The 16,513-nt window shown below is 41.0% G+C and overlaps 1 long non-coding RNA gene across 1 annotated transcript; it reads right to left on the reverse strand.

The window, feature by feature from the left end:
• Nucleotides 1–176: 176 nt before the first annotated feature.
• LOC131876948 (uncharacterized) lies at nucleotides 177–6,596 on the reverse strand. The gene is made up of 5 exons (XR_009372833.1): nucleotides 5,240–6,596; nucleotides 3,041–3,401; nucleotides 2,416–2,940; nucleotides 1,603–2,341; nucleotides 177–1,363 (listed from the first exon to the last, which is right to left on the reverse strand). It is a non-coding gene; the product is annotated as an uncharacterized LOC131876948 (long non-coding RNA).
• Nucleotides 6,597–16,513: the final 9,917 nt, after the last annotated feature.

Here is a 16,513-nt window from a genome sequence, read left to right on the forward strand (position 1 = left end):
ATGCTGTTTTGGCCCTAAAAATTGGCGTTAGCTTGGGGACAATTTCATTCAGACTCTCTGGGTTAAAAATGACTATGCTTTTCATTCGACACGTCATATGTCAATTTCATAATACCAAAAGTAATAGAGTAGAGACTATTACTTATATTCAAATCCTAACTGTAGATGCCAAAAACTAAAGCTTCGAGGGATTATTATTCAAAAACACACAGTAATAACCAGGCCAGGGCAATCATTTTAGCAAATACAGAGAGCACGTGGCAAGGTGAGGGCATGTCACGGTTCAAAGTTCTTTTTTCGAATCAGTTGGCGTCTCTTTTCTGGCGGGAAAACATGGCAGGAAACTCGATTGGCGGGAGATTCAAATTTGGCAATCTCGCACCAATACTAATGAGAAGTATTTGAAACAAGGCTTCACAGATACTTTTTAGTTATCTTGATGGCCCAGGTAGGGAAGAGGAGATCGACATTCAGCGTGTGTTGAGGCAGACCGATTGAGCTAATGGTGCGTGCGTCTAGACGACAAATAATTCGGCAAATAATTAGCCATTTCACAAACATTGTTGGCCATATCACAAACATTTCTCGCTTTGAACATGTTCAAAGATTGTTCGCCCAATAGGAAAAGTTTCATGGACGACAGCATCCTCACCAGACATTTGAAGCATGGTGTCCATTTGCAGCGATTATTAGCCTTAACGCACTCGATCCATGAAGGTTCATATTATATATTTGACAAACAATTCTTCTCTGAGCCGTCTACACGTGAAACCCTGCAATCAAAATAGTTTGACAAACATTTTGACTTCGATTTCTAATCAGATGAACTTGCAAGTGATTGTATCATTTCCCAATGGGTCTTGAGGTCATTCAATATTTCTGTTGTGCTGATTGGAAATTGATATGATGAAATACACATGGCATTGACTAAAATATGTTTAGTTTTCAGGCACAAATAAGGACCCGCCCACAAGTACAGACGTCATTTGACAGGCACGGTGATGGTCATTGGCGGCATTAAGTTAATGAGTCAGTGGGTAGGACTCAATCCGGTCAGAAATAACTGCTCTGGCTTTTAACAGCTAAAAGTGTCTAGCTGGTCTTGATGCTTGGGTCTCAAGGGTGCAGCAAATCGATCATGTCTAGAGGGCTTGTCACTTTAGACTTTGCTTTGAACACATTTTGGTATTTGGGCAGCAGGGTGTCCCGCTGATCGACTTCTCTTGCGTTAGTCAGTTTCAACTAGATGTCCATGTGTGCTGGCCGAGGGCTGAATCGCCACAACTTATCAGCGGCCAAGAACCTCTACGGGCCGATGATTCCGTTGTCTCTGATGATCTGATACAACTTCAATTAGTTCAGTCTTCGGACGAGGTCAAGGTCAAGGAATCCATCGGTAAAAGTTATTCTCCACCGATTAGTTGGCGGTGCTACTTTTTTAAACTTAACCTAACCTTATCAAACCTAACCTAACCTTACCCAACCTAACCCAACCTAACACGATATTAATAGCCTTTAAGGTCTCTCTCCAAACCTTTCTAGCAGTTTGTCACATACTTAAAAATGAGCACCGCCAACTAATCGGTGGAGAATAACGTTTACCCGTTTATCGTCGATCGATTACTAACAATCATCGATCGGAGTGTGACCACCGAATTAATCGAGGGTTGGATGACATCTGATCACTTTGTTCCTTAATTGACAATTTCAGGCCCCTTCATAATCTTGGGTTGTGGGTGGGTGTTCTCCCGTGCCAAAATAAACCACAATAGATTCATGTTTCTTTACGATAAATCATCATGGATCAAGTGACTTATGGTTTATATTCGCTGGAAATGGCCACATTGGTTCGAAAGTCTGGTGAGGATGACCTTGGGTGAGGATGATGTCGTCCAGGAAACATTTCCTACTTGGTAAAAAATCTTCCAACATGTTCAAACCGAGAAATTATATGATTTGGTCGTTGCATATCTTCCAGTTTTGGTCAGCTACCACTCTCTCGACATGTAGCTGCTTGTAGTAATAGTGCGTCAAGACGTCCAGAGATCTGTTGTAATGCTGACCCAATTCACTTTCTCCAACTTCATGGCCAACTTAACTTGCCTTGCACTTCATTAAAAATTGTCAGAAGAAGAGACTGCGATATTGTCTGCCTGGAAGGCAAAACATATGTTGGGTTCATGCTTTGGTAAAACTTAATGAACCCCACATCCTCGACAATAAGATATGGGCTGAATATCTTCGCAAATCATCTTCACTTGAGCAGTATCCAATGTCGATTTGGAAGTCCCTGCACATGCTTCTTCAACCAACGACATGCTTGAATTGGAATTTGATCGATCTAAAACAGAACGGAATTTGACGTACATCCCTGAATATACGCTTACAGCATTCCTAACAACCCAATCCAATAACCTTGCATCTTGTCCCACTCAAGAGGATGGCTTTGCTTCCTATGACGCCACAAAGAGGTGGTTGCTTTGTTTGTGGTTTTGTATCGTACATATTCGGCAAGCTGCCAATGACTTTCCAACATACTTAAAAAAATTAAATAGCCGTTGCGAAGGTCGCAAAACTAACACAGATGAACGAATAGTCTCATCTTGAAAGAGAGGCTCATCTTCGATGGGGTTTTCAATGCGGCTAATTTTGTCAAGCGGTTCATTGATGCCAGGACTCTCTTTGAGGGCATGGTCCAGAAACTGGTGAGTTCCTCGGCCTCGCCGTGATCCAGGGCCTTGGGCCTTGTCGTGATCTAGAGCCTCGTTGTGAGCCAGGGCCGCGCCGTTATCCAGGGCCTCATCGTGATCCAGGGCCTCGTCATGAGCCAGGAACTTCTGGTGATCCTGGGGCTCATATTCCATTGATTCATTGTGGCCCCAAAGATAGGTTAAGGTTCAAATGCTCAGTCTGACTAAACCTTATTTTCTGAGTTTCGTCCTAGAATTAGAAAGGGGTTGATTGAGAAGTATCGAGGTGTTGAGAAGTATATTCAAAATTCACCCGGAATTCATTTTCTCTCCCTCAACGTGGATTTTACCTTTTCGCTCTCCTTGTCATAGTGAACATCTACGACTTCCAGCCAAGTGGTGGTGGTGGTCTTGACTTGCGGCTCCTGCGGCTCCGGCTATTTGTGTTCCTCCTCAACTTTAGTTTCCAAAACAACAGAGGAACACATCTCGTTGAAACAGACAGGAACAGGAATCCAGGAGTAACTCAAACCCGCATTCTCCTCATTCTCCGCCATCCCTTGTTCCCTCACTCGGGAGTTCTCATTGGCTCGGATGGAGCTGCGCTCGTTGAGACTTGCTTCCCGTTGCCAAAAGGACGCAAATTCCATGATTACAATAGTTACCGGTTGATTAGGGCCTTTGAGTAGTGTATTTACTGCTTGATTCAGACTGTAATCGGAAATATAATTTATTAAACTCTATTGTGAGACACTTCCTTAGCAATTCACATGAGAACGACAATGGTTCACCTTTAATGAACGTAAAGTAGAGTAACTGACCACTTATTATAACTCGACCCAGTACAGGAATTAAACCCAATATGTTCGCTTACAAAAAACAAACCTGTGATCCAATGAGAAAAGATCTCGCAATAAAGAGTTTAAATTCGGCTGTTTTCTCGACTTTTTAAACGTATTTACACAGCCTGGTTAGCTTTGGAATTAATTGTTCAGTAGTCTACAAAAGTACAACTTAGTCAGCCAAAGCCATTGCATCACAGATGGTCTCTTCTCTCACCTCTTAGACATACGAGCAGCATTCTCATAAAAATATGCGACAAAAAACGATAACATTTGTCCAGTTTATTAACTCGAGCTGGACCGATTGAACTCAAGACGGCACTACAGCTTTTTGAAGATGATTGTCGGAATACTTCTCGCTTCTGTGTCAGTGATTTTCTATACCTTATTTGGCGTATTGGCCCAATACTTCGAGGTTCACCCATTGGACCTGATTTTAGCCCGTTGTACAATTCAGGGCTGTCTGTTCTCTCTGATCCTACTCAATCGAGGGGAGGCCGTGGCATGGTCCTTCTCCGTAATATTTGCTGGTTTCCTTGCTTTTGTGTGCAATGCATCTTTTCCCATCGTTCTTCATGTCCTGCCTTTGGGGCCCTCAGTCATTTTGCTACATTCTACTACTGGATTCACAGCTTTATTTGCCCGATTGATGGCCAAGGAACGGATCTCCATGCTCAAGGCAATTTGCATAGCATCCATATTCATTGGTCAAGTCCTCGTCGTTCAACCGGCGTTTCTTTTTGAAGAATTTGATGGCTTTGATACTTCAGTGGGTCCACAAGAGTATTTTGGTATCGCGATCGGCCTTCTTGGTGGAAGCTCAAACGCACTAATGCTGGTCTTTGTGGCCCTCAAAAAACCTTCCAAGGATGCCTCCCTACTCACTGCCTCAATTATTGGTTTTGTGGCAGCTTTGATAGTGGGCATTTGGATACCAGGAAGTCAGATCTTTCACGGACCTGTCCAAGGTTTACCCACTGTTACAGGCAGATCCATTTTAGTTGGTACATTTGCCGTTCTGGCATTTGGCAGTTGGACTTTCTCCATGGGTCATTGCCCTTCTGTCCTTTTGTCGATGATATCCTCAAGCGAAGTCGTCACAGCATTTGTGTCTCAAATAGTGATATTTCACCATACAGTCAATATCTTGCAAGGCATTGGAGCCGCATTAGTTCTCGTGACTGTTCTTATTGCTATCTCAATTGATGATCAAAATCAGTCAATCATGTCAGGGTACGTGGATCTGGAATCGGAAGTCAAGCCAACAGAAAAGAAATAAACATTAAAGGATTTATTAGCAATACAAACTTTATGAAAACATTTTTGATTATCATCCCCAGAGGAAGAGGGCAATCATATAAATAAGCATTCAAGTAAGACCTATATTTGTTAATGATATCATAATTTGTTTGAACGTCTTGCTAATAAATGCATACCCTTACTGTGCCTCCTCTGCATTCATTTCCTTGACCCACATTGCCTTATTGTGGCCCTTTCCATGAAGATTGATAATTGGGTAAAGCGATAGATTGCAAAATAAATAGCGCCATCTGACGCCAGTGTCAATTGGCTGACCTGCCATAACTTAAGTTATAACTAGACCTCGGGAAAAGGGTATATGCACCTTAAAGCTAGATTTTCCCTTTTTTGTCAAATTTCGGACAATTTACCTCAATAGCCATTTTGAGGGAAATGCATCTTTCCTACCTTTGTTGGTGTTACAGTAAAAATCGGATGTACGAGCAGCTTTGGGGCCGTGAATTTCTGCTCTTATATCCGATGTGCTCTTATATCCGATGCTCCAGTTCCACGGCTCCAGAGGCAAAACTGTTGACAGAAAACATATTTATAAACTATAATTTGATGTAGTTTTACGGTCCAAACAAAATGCAACCATCAAAATCGAGAAAAATGAAATAAAATGTAAGGAGGGCAGTGTGTTGACTATATGTTTATTTGTGCACCAAATACGTAGGTAATTTGTCACAGAATTACATACTGGCTATGAAGTTTGAAAACAAAAACAAGAGTTTTCCAAAGGAAGCACGTTTGACTCCTAACTTTGCAACAACTTTGGTCAGGCTTATCTTGGACAGCTTTTCAAAATTGGCAAGGAGCTTTTGCCTCTCCTTGATGGAAAAAGTGGTTCTTTTGGCAGACGCCATTATTTATGACTGTTTGTTTTTGTGAGAAAGCGGCTGAAAACTTTCTTTTATAAAATGGCTTAACCAGTTTCCATTGAAAACTTCAATGTTGAGCGCGGGAAATACAAAGAAATATTTTGCCGCCTTCAATTCTGTTGTTATATCCGATGCTACTTTACTATATTTACTATATAATTTGATTCGGGGATTCACAATCCTGCTCTTATATCCGATGCTATTATTTCCGATTTTTAATGTATTCCAATTAAATGGATGACTATGGGACGAATCTGAATGTTGATTTCATTGTTGCGACCATTTGTGGAATCATTTTGTCATTAATTTCTCAAGAAATGAAGTTTTAAAAATGGCTGGCTATCAATCTAAATAAATCATTCGCGTTTATGAATTTAACTCACCCAAAAAGGCAAGAAATGCTTACATTCAATAATTTTCATGCGTTCATTTTAAGATACACCGATTTTTTCCACATCACTTTCCTATTTTCAGAGCTCGATTGGGTGCAATGTGATTAAAATAGAACGATTTTGATTTTTTGAGCCAATTTGGGCAAAATTAAGTTTTTGGAATTAGATTCTTCCAATTTTGAAGAACTCTTCACTTCTGCGAAAGTAGCAGAACAAAACCAAAATAAATAAAAAAAACTATTTTACCTTTAGATATTTTCTCATGATTTCTAGGCCATCAACTTTATTTCCAGCCTGGCTTATGAGAATATTGTTAACAATTGATATGCTTCCTCAACCTCGTGCGGATTCGAATGGGATATGAAGTGATCAAAGCTAAAGATAGCATCCACATGCTAAGCCTACATGTTCAATATGATTTAAGGTGAATTGGACATATTTTATTCCTCATTGGGGATCTGAACGGAAGGTTGAGTTTCTTTGAAGGCTCCCAACATGGATTGACCAAAATCAACTGGAACCGCTTGTGCAGGGAATAACAATAATCTCGAAAATCTAGGCCAGTTGCGCTACTGTAGTGGTAGAGCATCCGCATTCCAAATTGCGAATCCTGGATTCAAACCCAGGCTAACCAAGTCCAACTTCTTTGCAGTATTTGAATTACAGCATAAGTTGCTGCCTTAACAGCTTAGATGGGCGAACCTGCGATCATTCCCGAGGGTGAGGTAATAATGAATGTTGCACGTTCGGCTGTGACAACGGAGCGGGAATATCCCTAAGTTCGGACACCCATCATCAGATGGCAGGCCGAGCGAGAGAGCTGCCATCTGACTCCGAACAAAGAAACAAACAATCTCGAAAATCTGATACGGCCTCTCTATATTTGCTCAATTTCAGAACAAACGATGATGGTCCAGGCAATTCGAGCATGAAAATGTTAAATGACACGATGCGTCTCATGATTAGCCGCAAACGGAGTGATCACGTGACCATCTAGGATCTCCGAAGATAGACTAACTTGTCTGTATGCAGTGAACGCGTTACTTGCAGAGTCTACCCTATTAGACATATAGGGGACCATTAAGGAAGGTTTGCCTTTCCTCATTCGTTTCATTGGACCATGAGTTCCCCAACACTCGAAGCTAACATCGGGTTGATCCACAACCCAAAGCAATGTCCCAAAACCCCTAGGGGGATGGTTTGGGCACGTGGAGTCTTAATGTGAAACATGATGCCAGATTGGATGAGAACGACCGACGACAAAGACGATTATTAAAAAAACAGTTAAAGAATATTCATAACCGAAATGAACTCCTAAAATTCAAACTAGCAAAAAGTCACAGGTTTATTGAAATAAATCTCGATCTCACTTTTTCAATCTTTTCCATTTTTTTCGGATAAAAAGCATTTAAGCTCCCATGACGTCATTTGAATTTCTGTAATTGGAAATACATTCATATATTTAGTGAAGGGGTTGATCACATCAATGTCAGATACCTTTAAAATGAAAATAGTTACAATCGCAATTCGTTGGTAGACCAACTGTCATGTAAAGATTAAAAGGTAACAAATAGACGAATTTTAACCTTTCATTTCAATAGTATTGAGGATTATATTCCCTGTAGCTGTTAGAAAAGCCCGCGAAAAACCAAATCAAACCAAGAAAAAATATCTCGTCGGTTTCAGATGTAAATGTGAACAGCTACACTATTTTGAAACATAATTCATTGCAATTACTTTAAATTGAAATAGAACTGTCAAATACATTCCTTCTTCAATGGCCAGCCAAAAAAGTTAAAGTAATAGCCAGCCAATTTAATTTGGTAAAAAAAATTATGCGTAATATATGTGTGAAAAACCTTGATAGCAAAGATAAACAGGACAAGATTGAGGGAGCAATCTGATATTGTTAGTTGCAATGTTTGAAAATTCAGTTGCAACTGCAACAGGATCACAACTCTGGTTAGGATAACTAGAGCAGAAAAATCATTATATTGGCACACCCACACAAGAAACTGCTATCGTCCTTGCAAGAAACGAAACGAGTTTCTCGCTTCTCGGCCAGTTTCCTAAAACACTAGAGGTCAATGAAAGTTCGAAGTGCATTGCATCCTTTTTCCATCGAGTTAGCAGGTTGTACGAGAAACTTTAATGCACAAATTTCGTGGTCAAAAGTAAGACGGTCCAAAACTACGTCAAAACGCTTGTATATTTCCAATTTAATGCACATCAATTGGATTTACAAACTTTTGGCTAGAGTTCGCTAAAGCATTTTTATTTTGCAGACTTCCTTACCGCTGTTAGAAATGGGATCCCCAGCAGTTTAAGACGCAAAAAGGTAGTAATCTTACTTGATTTTATACTCATATAATACTTGATCTACTAGCGAATTAGAGTCGGCAGATCTGACCAGCCCTTAGATGTACGAGGGTTCTCGTAGGGTTGATCAGGTGTGTTGACTTAGAAAACCATAACCAGAATGCTTAAGTTCAACAGGAGCTGTACCGCATGAGCATGTTTTCAGGTCAGCTGACGCTGGTGGAAATGGGACAAAGATATTTCGTTAAATCTCGCCTCAGGCAAGTTGAATTATTATCATGAAACGTTTGTTATTCCTCTTTAATCTTAATTTCTTTTGAATCTTACAAATATACAGGTAGAAAGAGTGGTGTAGGTGAATAATAAAAAAAACATGCTTTTGAGGCATAATACACGTAACATGTCAAAAAAAGATTTGGACATTAGTAGAGCAAATCAAGTACTCTATTGAATGCCCTTGTTTAGCAACGCATCTCGAAAATCTCGAAAGTGTAACCAAATGTATCCGAAATTGCAACGCAATGATGAGGCATTTGGAATTTCGTTTCAATCTCCCAACAATGTGCTTGAATGTGGGCGACATGATTGCGCCTATACGTAAACAAGGTAATTCCGACACCTCTGGAGGTCAGCCTGAACACGGTGCCCAAATCCATTAATTTAGAAAAATGGAAGAGGGGAGCAAAATGGTATCTCGTATTGAATACAGCAAGACCGGGGCTGTTTGAAGATAGTAACTTGGAATTGTGTCACTGTTCATTTTTGGGCTTAATTCATGTTTAAAAAGTTACTATTTTCCAATGGAAGATAGACTTCCTCAAGCTGTCCCTAATCAGCTTATTTTTCAGACCCGCCATTTGAAACATCCTCCAAGATGTACTTTCAAGTGGCAAATGAAATAAGTTGACAGGAGTTATTTGATTGGCATTGATTGTTGTTCCTCGATCTCCAAGGTCGTCCAGTTATGCCGCTTTGGGTACATTGAGGTCAAAAAACGAGCTTTCTCATTTGTTTTTTAGCCTGAAATGATGTAAAGAATAAATCATTTTCAACCCATGGTGATCACAATAGTATGGAGTTAAGTAACATTTCCAGGCAACATGCCAATCAAATAACTCCTGTCAACTTATTTCATTTGCCACTTGAAAGTACATCTTGGAGGATGTTTCAAATGGCGGGTCTGAAAAATAAGCTGATTAGGGACAGCTTGAGGAAGTCTATCTTCCATTGGAAAATAGTAACTTTTTAAACATGAATTAAGCCCAAAAATGAACAGTGACACAATTCCAAGTTACTATCTTCAAACAGCCCCGGTCTTGCTGTATTCAATACGAGATACCATTTTGCTCCTCTCTTCCATTTTTCTAAATTAATGGATTTGGGCACCGTGTGAACCCAGGCTTGTTCCTTGTGTTTCAGTTAAGTGTTTCCACCACATGGATGAAAACTTTAACTTGAGCCCCATTTTAACCTCTTCAAAATTTCCTTCTTCAAAATGTGGTCGGACAACTTACTCAAACCCGTTTTATGAAGCGTGCTGGACGAGAGCAATTGCTTGACAAGGAGTCTTATTGGGGGTTTCTACTCTGAATTTGGACGAGCCGTCAACGATTCAAATTTGCACCAAAGTTGTCCTAAGTAGCTTGACTACGAATGAAATATTTTTTCCACATGCGATCGCAGCGCCCTTGATCGATCTATATATGAAGTTATCTATGTGTGTTGATCAAAAAGTGGTCTGAATCTGACTTAAATCCTGCTGCTGGATCAAAACCGGCATACTCCCTACGAATATTTGACGGCAGCAAATTGAGCAATAAAAGAGCCCCAAAAAGAAGAAGGTTTGACTTCATTGTTCTAACTAGCCTGAGGCCTGTTTTTAAAGCTTTTACCGCTCTTACCTCTGAGTTAGGGACTCGGACGTTAAACGGTATGAAAATACACTCGCCAAGGTGGTAATCAGATGTTCATTCTGGGTAACGTCTAGGCAGGAACTCAGAGGTACGAGGGTTTAAAAAATTCACCTCAGGATTCTCGAAGGCTTGAAAGTGCTGCACTCAAAACGCACATTCAGCTTCTACGGTGACTGCAATTGACCGAAAAACCTGGGTTGGGACAAAGCTCATGGATGCTTTTGAAAACGTTCAGTATCAGATACCTTTTTTACATTCTGTACTGTACTTACTCTACAGTCCCAACCATTGTAACATGTCCCAAAAGTTCAATCTTTTTTTTATTACTCTTAGTAACTCATTATTGCTTGTTAAATGATCCTTGAATGAAAGAAGCGAGAATCTCGTGTGAAATCCAGCATAGGGGTGATTAGGAGTTTTATTTTCTTCAGGCAATCATCAAGCTGCTACATAAGGGATTTGTTGACGTTGATTTGAACTTTATGTACTGGTCTGAACGTTTTGTCCTTCCAGCCCGGAGCATGATGCAAAAAAGTTTCAAATTGTGATTGATTCTGAATCTGCCACCAAAATGTCATATCGCAGTAATTTTTTTGGACAAAATTATTGAGTGGAACATCAGAAACTTTGACCTTGTAGATAACTTTATTTCTTTCAATTTGAATTTCCCACCTCTTTCGCCTTTTCACTTTGACTAGGATGGCCGGCTTAAAGACTAAAGTTGCTTTAGTCTCTAGAATGGCTTACTACATTTGTTCCAAAATGTTAAAAGGTTTAGATAGAGACTTTAAAGGTTATTGATATCGTGTTGGGTTAGGTTGGTTTAGGTTAGGTAAGGTTAAGTTAGGTTTGATTAGGTTAGGTTAAATTAAAAAAGTAGCACCGCCAACTAATCGGTGGAGAATAACGTTTACCCGATATATGGAACCAGACTTTTGAAAAGCTTTACCCGACTTCAGCTGGATATGCTCATCGAACTTCCCGTTATTGTGGAGGATTGCACCCAAATCCCTCATTGACGAAACCTGCTTGATATTTTACCTCCATGATCTACGAGTGGAGTATTTAAAGGCGTTGACCCGAAGGACAGACCATTCATGGCCACATAACTCTCAGAACCCAAGAAAAAATTTGAGATTTGAAAGGTTGGACGTAATTCAGGATAAGATTAAGACCCCATCGAAAATAACCAGCTACAACCTGAGAGTAAGGTGGCTCAGGAGGTCAGGTCGAATCAGAGGGCTTTTTCTTTTATGCTAACTCTAAGAGAAGATGAAACACTTTGTTGGGCCATCTGAGGTTGATAGGGAAACCATTAGCAATGTAGACTACATGCTTGGAAATCAGTTCTCTAGTGTGTTTTTAACCCCACTGAGTTTAGAAGCAATAGCTCATTGTTCTGAAGATGAGTCTGTTAAAATTGACAAAGTTAGTCTATTTGAGCACTTAGATGATCCTGTAGTCACAGATCAAGATGCTTTAGCGGCCATCAAGGACTCAAGGTTTTCAAATTCTCCTGGCCCTGATGATGTGACATCTCAGTTTCTGATGAGATGCTCACGGGTTCTTGCTCCTGTTTTCTCACACTTGACGCGTTGCATCTTGGATCAGGGCAAGTTTCCCTCTTCACTAAAATTAGTTCACGTTGTTCCAATTTTTAGGGGGAGATCAGTCGCTCCCCTGTAACTATAGGCCGATTTCTCTCCCATCGAATATTGCCAAGGTGTTTGAGAAGATCATACTTGTTGTTCAAACTTGTTGAATTTCTTGATATTCATGAAGTCCTTCCCCGCCTAGTCAGCATAAGTTCCCAACACATGTTAGCACGGTTACCCAACTGATTGAGCTTTTAGAGCAGGTCATTGAGGGACTTGAAAGATACGAGTCAGTTGATGTTATCTAGCTTGATTTTGTTATGGCCTTTGATAAAGTAGATCATGGCCTTGTGTTGAAAAGACTTCATGACATTGGTATCCAAGGCCAGGTTCTAAATTGGATAAGAAGCTTCATTCATGATAGAAAGCAAATTGTTAAGATCAAGGGATCCCTTAGTGACATACATGATGTCAAGTCAGGTGTTCCCCAGGGCCCCATTTAAGGGCCCCTCCTTTTATAATATTCGTTGCCCCACTTCAAAAGCTTATTATTACTGCCAGTCTCTCTTCTTATGCTGACGATACAAAGTTTTTGGTAGGAATGGCCAAGGTTCCAGTAGCCTGGCGAAGGACTTCGAAAGAATCTACTCTTGGGTTACTGAGAGTAATGTGGCCCTGAAGGGAATGCTCAATGACCTTCGGGTCAACTCCTTTGCAAACTCCACTCATAGATAATGGAGGTAAAGATATAGAGCAGGTCTCATCTATGAAAGATTTAGGTGTAATCCTCCAAAGCAAAGGAAAGTTCAATAAGCATATCCAGTTGAAGGTGGGTAAAGCTTTTCAAGTACGTATAGCAGAGATAACATCACGATGCTAACTCTGTACAAGTCGATTGTCCAGCCACATCTTGATTATGCTTCACCCATTTGGGCTCCAATGAGTTCAGCAGGTTTGCAAAAGGTCGAACAAGTCCAAAGATGTTTTAATAGGAACATCACAGGAATGAGAGAGTACTCATATTGGGAGAGGCTAAAAAAGTTGGGACTGTACAGGGTTCAGAGAAGGTACGAAAGGTAGCTGATACTGCACGTCTTTAAAGGTATCCATGAGCTTTGTCCCAACCCAGGACCCAGGACCAAATTCGTTGGTAGACTAAATATCTTGTAAAGATTGAAAGGCAATAAATAGACGAATCATTACCTTTCATTTTCATTGTATTGGGTATTACATTCCCTGTAACGGTTAGAGAAGCCCGTGAAAAAAACAAAACAAAAAAATCTAGGATATTTCCCAAATTATCGGAATATTGGCCATTCCAACCAATAACTAATTTTGCATCATCTGTAGGCCGGCCAAAATTTGCATGTAAATATGATCTTTATTGACGGCAAACTTGCATCAAAAATCACCTGAATTTGCACAAAGCTGGCAAATTATGATATCTTTATTGCGACTCTTGGTCATGTCATGGCTTAAAAATATAAAGGAAAGATGGTGTATAAACATTATACGGACTGTTCAGTGAATAAAAAGAAAAATGACAAATATGGCAAAAGCAATAAAATAGTGGACTAGAAAGCGATATCACAGTGAATATGACTAGAGTTGGTTCAATGCACATGAAAAAAGTGAAGAGGGTGAGAGCAGACAGTAAAACACAGTTGGGTAAAGGTAAGTGATGAAATTATTGGTTATTGCAGAGAAGAGGATGAGCGATATTGAACAGATCTTTTGTCAGCTCCCGTCCTTAGGCCAGTTTTTTAAAGCTCGTACCTCGGAGTTAGGGGCTTGGGCGTTAACCAGTTTGAAAATAAACTGCTGAAAGTGGTGAGCGGATGCACATTCTAGGTAACGTCCAAGCCATAACTCCGAGGTACAAGCGTTTAAGAAAAGGTGGTTAAACTGGTCAAAACACAGGCACCAACTCCTTCGGGAGGGATGTAAACGCTGCTTTTGCCTTCCAAATCAAGCAATAGTTAATGAAAAGTAAACTTCTGTCAAAATATCTTTCAGCACAATACTTTGAACCTACTAAAGGGTGTCCACGATGAAATTGCCACACACAAAATTGATTCACAAAATTCGAGTTTTCATCCGATTGCAATCAAATTTTCAGGGATTGAAAAATAACTATTAAACTTCATTTTACCATTTTACTCGTATTTTATTTACGTACAGTCCACACGCAAATGCCAGCACCTTGGCCTTAACCCCGGGCATAAGACTCTGCGCAACCTGTGAATCAACCGTTTTTTGCATGTAAACCCATACTTTCTTCAGTTCCTTGACGGTCTTCACTACCTTAGGTCGTTTAAGAAGGTGCTGCTTCATAATTGCCAAGTACTTCTCGATGGGGCGGAGCTCTGGGGGGTTGGGAGGGTTGAACATTTTCGGCACGAAATTGGCCTTATTGTCCGCATACCACATCAGCCCGCCCTTGGAGTAGTGGCATGAGGCCAAATCCGGCAAGAAGATTGTTGGGACGTTGTGGACCTTCAGGAGAGGAAGCAGCTGCTTCTGGAGGCACTCTTTCATGTACACCTGTCCGTTCATTGTGCCCTGGGTCACGAAAGGTGCACTCCGCTTCCCGCACGTGCCGATGGCTTGCCAAACCAGGAATTTCCTCACAAATTTGGACATCATCTGAGTGCAGACATGCTCCGGAATGCTGAACTTATCCTTGGCCGTGAAAAACAGGTTGCCGGGGATCTGTTTGAAGTTAGCCTTCACATATGTTTCGTCGTCCATGATGCAGCATTCATCATTTGTCAGGATGTTGAGGTAATTTTACAACTTCCTGGTGCGGGTTTTGGGTGACTTGTTCTGCTTCTCGTCGCGATTAGGGGCCTTTTGTACCTTCAACGTTAGAAGCCCAGCCTTAGTTTTAGCCTTCTGGACAAAACTTTGGCTTAGGTGCAGCTTATTAGCCGAAAGTATTCGTAAGTGTTTTCTTTTGTAGTTTCCTCCTTATATGCTGGTTGTTTGTTTTGTTTGTTTGTTATGAACTCAGATGGCAGCTCTCTCGCTCGGCCTACCATCTGATTTTGTGTGTCCCATTTGAGAGATATTCCCGCTTCGTCATAACAGCCAACATTAATTATTACCTCACCCTCGGGAATGACCGCAGGTTCGCCCATTTAAGCTGTTAAAGCAGCAACTCATGCGGTAATTTAAATACCTCAGAGAAGCTTGGACTTGGCAAGCCTAGGATCGAACCAGGATTCGCCAGTAGGAAAGCGGATGCTCTACCAATACAGTACCCCAGGAAATGTTACCATCCTCCCTATGCATTTAACATTGCCGTTTTAATACAAATAGAAACCTCGGTTACTGGAGCATTGTTTTGTCGCTTTGGGTTTGCGCGTCAAACTTTGAGGTTCAAGAGTTCGAACAAATAAGTTGACATTCCGGTTCGAAACACATCAATAGTCATTATTCATTAGTGTCAAAGTAGTTGTCTGGGCAAGGTTAAAACATCCTCGGGATGAACGTGCTTTATTTGAATAATTGGCGTGGGGAAACATTGGCTAGGCTGCTAAGTGACCCAAATTTGGCATTTTCCCAAGTGTGCTAACATGGAAAATGTCATCGTTAAACGAAGGCAGTAGACTGGAAGAACACAACCAGGTCAGCGAAGGCCATTTTTTCCTTACTGATCATTTAACTGGCTATCGCCACTCACTTATATAGTAAAGCATGAGGCAGAAAAAAACGACAGATGTCCAGCGAAACGGGATGAATGAGAGACCCCATTGGACTCAGAACGCTCCAGCTCTTCCATGATGATTGTCGGAATCCTCCTCGCTTCTGTGTCAGTGATTTTCTATACCTTATTTGGCGTACTGGCCCAATACTTCGAGGTCCACCCCCTGGATCTGATTTTAGCCCGTTTTGTAATTCAGGGCTGTCTGTTCTCTCTGATTCTACTCAATCGAGGGGAGGCCGTGGAATGGTCCTTCTCCGTAATATTCGCTGGTTTCCTTGCTTTTGTGTGCAATGCATCTTTTCCCATCGTTCTTCATATCCTACCTTTGGGGCCCTCAGTCATATTGCAACATTCTACTACTGGATTTACAGCTTTATTTGCCCGAATGTTGGCCAAGGAACGGATCTCCATGCTCAAGGCAATTTGCATAGCATCCATATTCATTGGCCAAGTCTTCGTGGTGCAACCGGCGTTTCTTTTTGAAGAATTTGATGGCTTTGATACTTCAGTGGGTCCACAAGAGTATTTTGGTATCGCGATCGGCCTTCTTGGTGGAAGCTCAAACGCACTAATGCTGGTCTTTGTGGCCCTCAAAAAACCTTCCAAGGATGCCTCCCTACTCACTGCCTCAATTATTGGTTTTGTGGCAGCTTTGATAGTGGGCATTTGGATACCAGGAAGTCAGATCTTTCACGGACCTGTCCAAGGTTTACCCACTGTTACAGGCAGATCCATTTTAGTTGGTACATTTGCCGTTCTGGCATTTGGCAGTTGGACTTTCTCCATGGGTCATTGCCCTTCTGTCCTTTTGTCGATGATATCCTCAAGCGAAGTCGTCACAGCATTTTTGTCTCAAATAGTGATATTTCACCA

This window comes from Tigriopus californicus, chromosome 2 (assembly GCF_007210705.1).
Source record: "Tigriopus californicus strain San Diego chromosome 2, Tcal_SD_v2.1, whole genome shotgun sequence".
Taxonomy (NCBI): Eukaryota; Metazoa; Arthropoda; class Copepoda; order Harpacticoida; family Harpacticidae; genus Tigriopus; species Tigriopus californicus.